Here is a 10,619-nt window from a genome sequence, read left to right on the forward strand (position 1 = left end):
TATCCAGTGGAGAATTTCTTGTTTTAATTGTTTAAGTGAAGAATTGCTGTCTGTCTGTCTGTCTGTCTCTTCGCTGACTTTCTCTGTCCACTGCACACCCCCTGCCCCATCTGTCGCCTTCCAAGATGTCACTTATCCACAGCAGAGTTTGTGTTCAGTTTCCAGTTGAAGTGTCTTGGATGAAGCACCATTGTGCAGTATCTGTTCACAACCCAAGGATGGGATATGCTTAGAAAGCTGATAAGTGTTTGGAAAGTTGATTATTTGACTTCTGGGTATAGTATTTGTAGACCTTATTTCAGTAATAGTTGTGATGCTAAAAGAATTGGCCTCAGAGGATCTTAGTTATTGTTTGCCTCATATCAATCTGACTTTGAGTATTCTGCAGAGATCCTACTTATGGAAACTGTCCACCACCGAGGTGCCTCAGGTCTCACTGTGATAACAACTGTGGTGCAGACTTTATTCTATTATGGAAATCTATGTTGTTGATGACCTAATTGATATTTTTGGGGTAAGCTATGCTGGATCTTCTTGTTAGTGGTGACCTTTTGAAATAGGTAACTGCTGTAGTTTCTATTAACTTCTAATAACAAAGTTGGAAGTGTAGATGCTTGTCTAGGTGAGGGCAATTTATATCACTCTGATCGTGAAACTAATTCATGACTAACAATACAAGGGATGATATCTGAATTTTAACTCCAAAGGAAGCTTTTCTATTCGAACAGGCTGTGTATCCAGATTAAGATGCATCTTCTGCATATCCATGGTGATGACTCTACAGTTATGTCCACACCTCAACAGACCACCCCCAATCTCTTCATCTCTGAAATATTCTTTCTGCTGAAGCTGCTGTACACTGTAGGTTAGAATGAATCTGTCCTGGATCAGTTAGAATCAAGGATTTGTAGGCAAATATGTAATCAAACAATCTAAAGAGGCAATAGTTCAGGTACAATCAAAGTACATTCCTACCACAGAGAAAGATGGGACAAACTAATTCAGGCTCTAGGATGGTGTTGTAGTCTGAGCTGATGTTGCAACTTGACAGGTCAGTTCCCAGAATGAAATCTGACTTAATAAGTCATATTTTGCTTTGTTTTTAATTTAATTTAGTGGTCTTAAAAAGTCCAGTCTGCAGATTTTGTTTCAACAATGAAACAGAATGTTATACAAAACATTTAGAACAAACCAAGCTATCTCAGTATAACAGTTTAAAATATCTCAAATACTTGCCAAAACAAAATTCCATCAACTCTCCCCACACCACTACTTTACAGTTTATTAAAGTCCAGACATTTTCCTTCCCTATTTAACTTGTAGGCTAACTTAACTGCTTCCTTCCTCTTCCTGTTCTATGAGCTGCAAAGCCTTTACTTTGACTCTCATATCCGAGATCTTTAGACTTTCTCAACTTTGAATAACCAATGCAGATTTCTAGCCAAACATTCCTTTTCTGAAAATTTTCACAAACCAATACCTTTACCTGAACTAACTTATTTCCTTAACTGCTCTGAACAACTCCTTTTTCTTGTAGAGACGATTCTGACCTGTGACTTTGGTCAGGGCTCTTTCGAACTGAATTCTAAAGCTTTTAACTAATTACTGTAATTATGCTGTCTCTAGACTGTGCTCAAGCTTGTTGCCAATTCTGGACTGTGCACGGACACACATTGCACCAACTCTGGATTGCATACTCACATGCTGACTGGATTGTACCGATTCTCGGACTCTGCACACTGCACTGACTCGGATAACGCTCATCCACTCTGGTGATGCTGGACTGTGCGTGCACACCGGGCTGACTCAGGATAGCACGTGCATGCACACTGTGCTGGCTTCGAATTATGCACACTGCGCCAACTCAAGACTGTACATGCAATGTGCTGACTCTGAACTGTACGTGTACACACACACACACACACACACACACATGCACACACACTGTGCCAGTGCTGGTCTTCACTCACTCTCTATGCCAACACTTGCCTAGATGCACAGGTATTGTACTGACTGCTCACTGAATTTGAACACTGTGCTGACAATGGATTAAATTCACACACCATTCGTTCATTCGCAGTCCCACACCGATAAAGATGACTCTCTTCCACTCTCCGGGTGAGTCCGTAGATGGCTGTACAGACCGATACGGCTACTACAGGCTCTGTTACACTTGGGACAGATGATGGTCTCAGGAAAGGGTGGTTAGAGCGTTGACATGGCAGCATGCTCCTTTCACTGTTTTCACCTGGCTTTTGCTTTTTCCTGACAGCAAGTTCCCAGATGCTGCTCCTCCACTTTGGATGGTTTTGGGCCAGCGATTCCCAGGTGTCTTTGGGAATGCAACACTTTGCCAGTGAGGCCTTGAGGGTATAACAAGCACTTCCTCTGACCACTTGGGGCTCGTCTGCCATTTCAAAGCTGGGAATGGAGCACCTGCTTGGGGAGTCTCGGTATACCCATGTTGGACTGAGTTCACACACCGTACCAACACTGGACTGCAGATGCACAGTACTAACTCTGTACTTGGTACATGTACAGCACCAAATGTGGTCTCTGAATACACAGTGCTGACTTAGTAACTTTTCTGTAATCCATGCAGACTTGTATAACCTATCTGGTTTAGAAACTAACACCACCATGGATTCCAATTGTTTCTGCCACATTTAATCAATTAAATGATTTGCTTGCACGTATTTAATCTATTTCCACCTACGGTTGATTATCTGGGCTGAATCGATAAGGATGTTGTTTTACCAGTACTGATTCACCATCATCCACATCTAGCTTGCCTCGCATGGTACATCTGATGTATAACTATAGATTTCCTTGAGCTTCCTGTACTTCCACTACACTTACCACCTGATGTACTTTCTCTTTCTTATCATCTTCTCTGTGATATCACTTAAGCAATCATGCAACATTATCAATTTTTCTTTGTGGTCAGGAGTACCCACCAGATAAGTCACTTTACTAGCCCTCCTAATTATCTTGAATGGACTATGAATCTTACCCTCAGGCATTTATGATGCAAAGATACTTAACACTGACATCTTGTCTTCACTGATAAAATGTCAAAGGTTGAGATGTTAACAGTTATAGCTTTCGTTGGTGAGCAATTAATATTTTTGGCTGACTGAGAGATGTTAGTTAACTTTTCCTGGAAATAGTCTTTGAGCTTCAATTTAAATTTTGTAAAGAAATTAATTTCAGGAGTTCCTTTCATTCCCATGGTTATATTTCAGTTCAAAAGGACTGAAACATGGGTGGACTGCTATGAGCTTGCTTAATGGCAAACAATAAATTTATCACAATTGTTTCAATATTTCTGATAATAAGCACTAATCTTGGTCTTCCAGGGTGGTACAGTGACTCAGTGGATAGCACTGCTGCCTCACAGTGCCAGGGACCCAGTTCGATTCCACCTTCGGGCCGACTGTCTATGTGGAGTTTGCACATTCTCCCTGTATCTGCGTGGGTTTCCTCCAGGTGCTCCAGTTTCCTCCCACAGTCCAGTGATATTCAGATTAGGTGGATTGGCCACGCTAAATTGCCCAGTGTCTGGGGATTTGTTGGTTATCTGGATTAGCCATGGAAAATTACAAGGACAGGGTAGGGGTTGAATCTTGGTCGGATGCTATTTGCAGGGTCATAGTGGACTCGATGGGCCAAATGGCCTACTTCCACACTCTAGAAATTCTTTGCTAAAATTTAAAGCCAACTTTCTAATGCACCTTATGATTGTAGATTATAAGCTGAAGACTTAAGTTGTTTTATTCCCAAACTATTCATTAGTTCTTTGAACAGTTGTGACATACGATGAGGTCAAAGTTCAAATTTTATTTTCTTGGATAATCCATATCTTGTAACAAATTGAGCCAATTTTCTCATTACTACTTTTCTTGCACTTTTCCAAAAAGGCACTGTCTCAGAAAATCTTGTTGAAAAATCCACAATTGTCAAAAGATGCTAATTTCTATTTCTGGCTTTAGATCGGGGTCCTACCCAATTTATTAAGACCCTGCTAAATGGTTCATTGACAGCTGGTATCAGAATTAAGGGATGAGGTTAAATTGATGGTTGGTGTTTCTCTAATGTTTCTGACATGTTTGGCATGTCTGGTAAAAGGTAATCACATCTTTATGCAATCCTGGACTATAAAAATGTTTTACTGTGTGATTTCCTAATACTTGAGTAAACAGTTATTTGAATTCTGTGAGCCAATCATAAAGTATCATAATGCTTCTCAGATATTGTCACTATCTGGATCACTTCATATTTTGCTGATATTTGAGGTGGTCTTCATTTCTTTATTAACATTTCACTTTAAAAAATAATAACGCTTGTATTTTTGCTCTGATTCAATTTCTGGGAAGGCTCATTGATATAGCTCTCATAACTCATAGTAAAGACATATCCCGATCATGAAGAAGGATTCTAGAATAGGATAAGGAAACCATATTTAATGAGGGAAGTTGCAGGTACCATCAAGTTGAAAGAAGTCTGGCAAATATCAGCCAGAGAATTGGGAAATTTTAAAAATCAGCTAAAAGACCCATCAAATAATAGAGGGAAAAGATAAACTTGGAGGGTAAACTTCCAAGTAATATCAAGACAGACAGCAAGATCTCCTTTAAAAAGGAAGAGGGAAGCCAAAGTGAAGAACAAGGCTAGGAAAATAATGAAGAAGCAGGAAATGGCAATGGAGTTGAATAAATACTTTGCATCAGTTTTCATTATTAAAGCTCCAAATTACTAAATAATCCAAGATCCAAAAAAGGAGAGGAAATAAACACAATAGCTATTACTCGTGAAAAGGTGCTAGGGAAAGGAGTGGGACTAAAGACTGATAAGTCTCCTGGATCTAAGATAATGGATATACTGGTGGTAATTTTCTAGGAATCCTTCGATTCTGGAAACCTCCCAGAGGATTGGTAAACTTCCAGTGTAACACCTTTTATTTATCAAGGGGAGGAGACAAAGAACAAGTTAATGGGAAAATCTTCGCGTCTGTGAAAAAGGATGCAATAGCAGAGCACTTAGAAATAAATAATTTGATCAAGCAGAGTCAGCGTAACTTCATGAAGGGGAAATCATTCCTGACAAATTATCAAAATTGTGTGAGGAGGTAACAGCTGAAAACGTGTTGCTGGAAAAGCGCAGCAGGTCAGGCAGCATCCAAGGAACAGGAGAATCGACGTTTTGGGCATCAGGAATGAGGAAAGTGTGTTCAGCAGGCTAAGATAAAAGGTAGGGAGGAGGGACTTGGGGGAGGGGCGTTGGAAATGCGATAGGTGGAGGGAGGTCAAGGTGATAGGCCGGAGTGGGGTGGGGGCGGAGAGGTCAGGAAGAAGATTGCAGGTTAGAGGTAACAAGCAGGATAGATAAAAGAGAAACAATAGATGTAATATATTAGGATCTTTAGAAGGTGTTTGTTAAGCTACCACATTTTAGGCTACTTTCTAAGGATTAGCTAATTAAAAGAAGACAGAAAGTTAGGATAAAGGAGACATTTTCAGATTGGCAATTGTAACTAGTGGTGTACCACAGAGATTAATGCTGGGACCAAATTAATTACAACATATATTAATGACTTGGGTGAGGAAAGGAAATGTACTATTATCAAGTTTGTGAATGTCTCAAAAATAGGTGGAAACAGAGGGATACTGACCGGTTGTGAGAAAAGGGCAAAACTTGGCAGAAAGTATACAATGTGGGAAAATGTGAGATTATGCACTTAGGCAGGAAGAATGAAGGATCTTAATATTATTTAAGTCGAGACATTGTGCAAGAAACTATAGCACAGAAGGGTTTGGGAGTCCTCATTCATGAATCATAAGAAGCTGGCATACAAGTTCAGCAGTTAATAGGGAAGGCAAATGTAATGTTGGCCTATATTTCTTAGGTGAAAATATGTTGCTGGAAAAGCGCAGCAGGTCAGGCAGCATCCAAGGAACAGGAGAATCGACGTTTCGGGCATAAGCCCTTCTTCAGGAAGGGCTTATGCCCGAAACGTCGATTCTCCTGTTCCTTGGATGCTGCCTGACCTGCTGCGCTTTTCCAGCAACACATTTTCAGCTCTGATCTCCAGCATCTGCAGCCCTCACTTTCTCCTATATTTCTTAGGGAATGGAATATAAAAGCAGGAAGGTTTTACAAGGCAATAGTCAGACCATAACTAGAAAGGTTTTGGGCCGTTACCTAAAGAAAAATATACAGGCATTGGAGGCTGGTGGAATTTTCTTAGAGGAGAGGCTGAGAATATTGGGAATGTACTTATCGGAGTTCACAAGAATAAGAGGTGACCTTATTGAAACAGAAAAAAGTCTGAGGGAACTTGCCAAGATAAATGCAGAGAGATTGTTTCCCCCTTGTGGTGGAGACCATGACCACAGGTCCTCCCTCAGAACAAGAGGTCACACATTTAAGACATCCGAGAAGGAATCTTTTTCCATCAGAGGTAATGAATCTGGATTTTTTTAAACCTCAGAAGGCTGTCAATGCTGAGACTTTTATTAAGGTAAAAGAAGCAAGGGTTTTAGGAAACAGGCAGGATACTGGAGTTGAGGGTTATCAGAACAGCCATGATTGAGTGGAATGGTCTGTTTCTGCTTCTACAATTTATGATTTTATGGTCTTAGAAATGCAACAGATGAACCCTAATATAAAAGTTGGCTTAAACTGATCAGTCTCATTCTCTTTACTTTCCGCCTTTTACATTTTAGAACATAGTGTCAGATAACCAAATTTACTGATCATCTTTTTGGATGGATCCTTCCTCTTCCTTTATAATTCCACGGGTTTGAGGTCTGGTCACAACACAATCAGGAGACTACCAGGATGTTTCAGTTGTTGCATCTCAGTTTCTTTCACTTCCATTGGTTGTTCCAGTCCTGTTTGTAAAGCCAATACTCTTGAAGCTTCCATGTCATTCCCCAAGATAAAATTCATTCCTTCTACAGGGATCTGTTTACTATTCCAATTAGAACTTCTCTACTTAACTAAGTCACTCTTTAATCAAACCCTGTATTTTGGAACCAGTGCACAACATTCATGTATACCTTTAATTAATAATTTTCTTTCATTAGCCTCTCTGGAAAACTCATTGTATCATCAGCCAGTAACAGTGATTAACTTCTTCTGATTCTCTCAATATATTTAACTGGTCTGCCTCCTTAATTTAGAATCGAGTAAACGTAAAGTTACCACAGTCTGATCACACCGTAGGACCATTCTCTTAACACCAACTGGTGGTATTTAACCTGAGGGTCACTTCATCTTAGGCAATGGAGAGGTTGAGAAGGAACATCCTCATGGTCACTTCAGGCAGTGCAGGAATTGAATCCACACTGGCACATTATACAATGCAAATGAGCTGTCCAGCCAACTGAGCTAACCATGGAAAGCAAGGAATACTGTGTACAATTCTGATCTCCCACCTATTGGAAGGATGTTGTGAAACTTGGAAGGGTTCAGAAAAGATTTACAAGGATGTTAGCAGGGTTGGAGGATTTGGGATATAGGGATGGTCTGAATAGGCTGAGGCCGTTTTCCCTGCTGCATCAGAGACTGACCTTATAAAGATTTATAAAATCATAAGGAGCATGGATAGGGTAAATAGACAAGGTCTTTTCCGTGGGTGGGGGAGTCCAGAACTAGAGAGGTTTAAAGTGAAAGGGGAAAAATTTAAAAGGGACTCCTGGGACAACGTTTTCACGCAGAAGGTGGTGCCTGAATAGAATAAGTTGCCAGAGGAAGTGGTGCAGGCAGTTCAATTACAACATTTAGAAGGCATCTGGATGGGTATATGAATTTGGAAGGGTTTAGAGGTATATGGGCCAAATGCTGGCAAATGGGACTAGATTCAGTTAGGATATCTGGTTGGCATGGACAAGTTGGACCAAAGGGTCTGTTCCTGTGCTGTACATCTCTATAACTCTATGTCTCTAAATGCTTGTTCTCTCCAATCAAAACACTGAACCTTTCCGTAATTGGTTTACTTATTTCACTTATTTCATTGGAGGAGTAAGGGACCCTCCAGTCATCTGACTCCTTATCAATAATTAAATAATAATTCTCTTGACTATCAGGAGCCATCTCCCTTTTCTTAGTAAGTTCGGAGGAAAGGTATTTCATCTGTACAACTGCTATGTTTTTATACTAGGAAAGGACATAGATATTAGCCTTTACTGAGGGTTCCTAAAGTAACTACTGTTAATTTCTGCCAATTAGACTCAGGAAGTCTACTTTTCTTAAAATGGAAGCATATTATTTTATTGACATCAATTTTACTTCTAGACTTTGTTATTTTCATATTCTTCCATTTTCTACTCCTCCAGTTTATGGGTGGCAGTGATTAGCACTGCTGCCTCACAATGCCAGGGACCTGGGTTCAATTCCAGCCTCTGGTGATTGTCTGTGTGGAGCTTGCATATTCTCCCCTTGTCTGTGTGGATTTCCTCAGGGTGCTCCAGTTTCCTCCCACAAAACAAAGGTGTTCAGGTTAGCTGAATTAGCCATGCTAAATTGCCCAAAGCATTCAGGGATGTGTAGGTTAGGGGTTAATGTAGGGGAATGGATTTGTGTGGGATACTTTTCAGAGGGTCGGTGTGGACTTGTTGGGCCAAAATGGCCTGTTTCCACAATGTAGGGATTCTATGATGATTCTGTGATTCCCTTGTTGATTCTCCTATGACCATTTCCCCACATGTAACTTATCTATGTGAGATAGAGATATCTTCCTGAATTGCTATTTCTTGGATGTTTGAGACTTGAAAATCAGCTAAATAAGTCTTGGCGTAACACAATCTTATTTCAGAATTTTAAAAATATTCACGATTTCCCTCAAGTTCTCAAACTTCAATAGTCAAAACTACTCATCATGCAACATTTCTTCTTGCGGATTATACAAATTCTGATCCTAAATTTTAATTGAATTCAATTAAAGTTTGTGTGAAGATTTGTAGCTTGGGTGCTCATTGTTGTGGTTCTGTTCGCCGAGCTGGGAATTTGTTTTGCAGACGTTTCATCCCCTGTCTAGGTGACATCCTCAGTGTTTGGGAGCCTCCTGTGAATTGAATTTAGTTTAGTTTTAGTGATGGGATTGGATTGCCTGGGAGGCAGGTAACTTCACAACCTTTAAAAAGGTACTTGGGTGAGCACCTGAAATGTCATCACATTCAAGGCTGTGGACCTACTGCCAGAAAGTAAGACTAGTTTTAGATTTATTGTATTTTTGGCAGTACAGACTTGATCAGATAAAGGGCATCTTTTATACTGTATGACTCTACGATAAGCTTCAGGAACAAGCTCATAAGCACTGTGCATTGCTTTTATAACAGCTTCGTAACTTGCACATGGTTCTTCATATTCATAGCCATAGAGTCATAGAGATGTACAGCATGGAAACAGACCCTTCGGTCCAACCCGTCCATGCCGACCAGATATCCCAACCCAATCTAGTCCCACCTGCCAGCACCTGACCCATATCCCTCCAAACCCTTCCTATTCATAAACCCATCCAAATGCCTCTTAAATGTTGCAATTGTACCAGCCTCCACCACTTCCTCTGGTAGCTCATTCCATACACGTACCACCCTATGTGTGAAAAAGTTGTCCCGTAGGTCTCTTTTATATCTTTCCCCTCTTACCCGAAACCTATGCCCTCTAATTCTGGACTCCCTGACTCCAGGGAAAAGACTTTGTCTGTTGTGGTTCTGTTCGCCGAGCTGGAAGTTTTTGTTGCAAGGCGACATCATCAGTGCTTGGGAGCCTCCTGCGAAGCGCCTCTTTGATGTTTCCTCCGGTGTTTATAGTGGCCTGTCCATGCCGCTTCCGGTTGTCAGTTTCAGCTGTCCGCTGTAGTGGTTGGTATATTGGGTCCAGGTCGATGTCTTTGTTGATGGAGTTTGTGGATGAATGCCATGCCTCTAGGAATTCCCTGGCTGTTCTCTGTCTGGCTTGCCCTATGATAGTAGTGTTGTCCCAGTCAAATTCATGTTCAACAAGCAACATGAATTTGACTGGGACAACACTACTATCATAGGGCAAGCCAGACAGAGAACAGCCAGGGAATTCCTAGAGGCATGGCATTCATCCACAAACTCCATCAACACATCGCCCTGGACCCAATATACCGGCCACTACAGCGGACAGCTGAAACTGACAACTGGAAGCGGCAGGGACAGGCCACTATAAATGCTGGAGGAAACACCATAGAAGCGTTTCACAGGAGGCTCCCAAGCACTGATGATGTCGCCTAGCCAGGGGACGAAACATTTGCAACAAAAACTTCCAGCTCGGCGAACAGAACCACAACAACGAGCACCCGAGCTACAAATCTTCTCACAAACTTTGAAGACTTTGTCTATTTATCCTATCCAACCCTACCTGTAAGGGCACTCTGTAACATTAAGGTTCATGTATTCTCCTCTTCCTCAAAGTTGGACCAACATCCCCAGAGTTAGATAATCTCTCTTGAGCTGAGGACCTAACATGTACACCCTGTATTCCAGGGTCTAGCTATTTTTCCTCCAACCACAGACCTGAAGCCCCAGTTTCTGTCTTGAACTCTGATATACACCCCTTGTCCCCTCGGACCCAACAAGCCCCCTCCCCAA

This window comes from Chiloscyllium plagiosum, unplaced genomic scaffold (assembly GCF_037043375.1).
Source record: "Chiloscyllium plagiosum isolate Xiang-an unplaced genomic scaffold, Cpla_swu_hap1 HiC_scaffold_19, whole genome shotgun sequence".
Taxonomy (NCBI): domain Eukaryota; kingdom Metazoa; phylum Chordata; class Chondrichthyes; order Orectolobiformes; family Hemiscylliidae; genus Chiloscyllium; species Chiloscyllium plagiosum.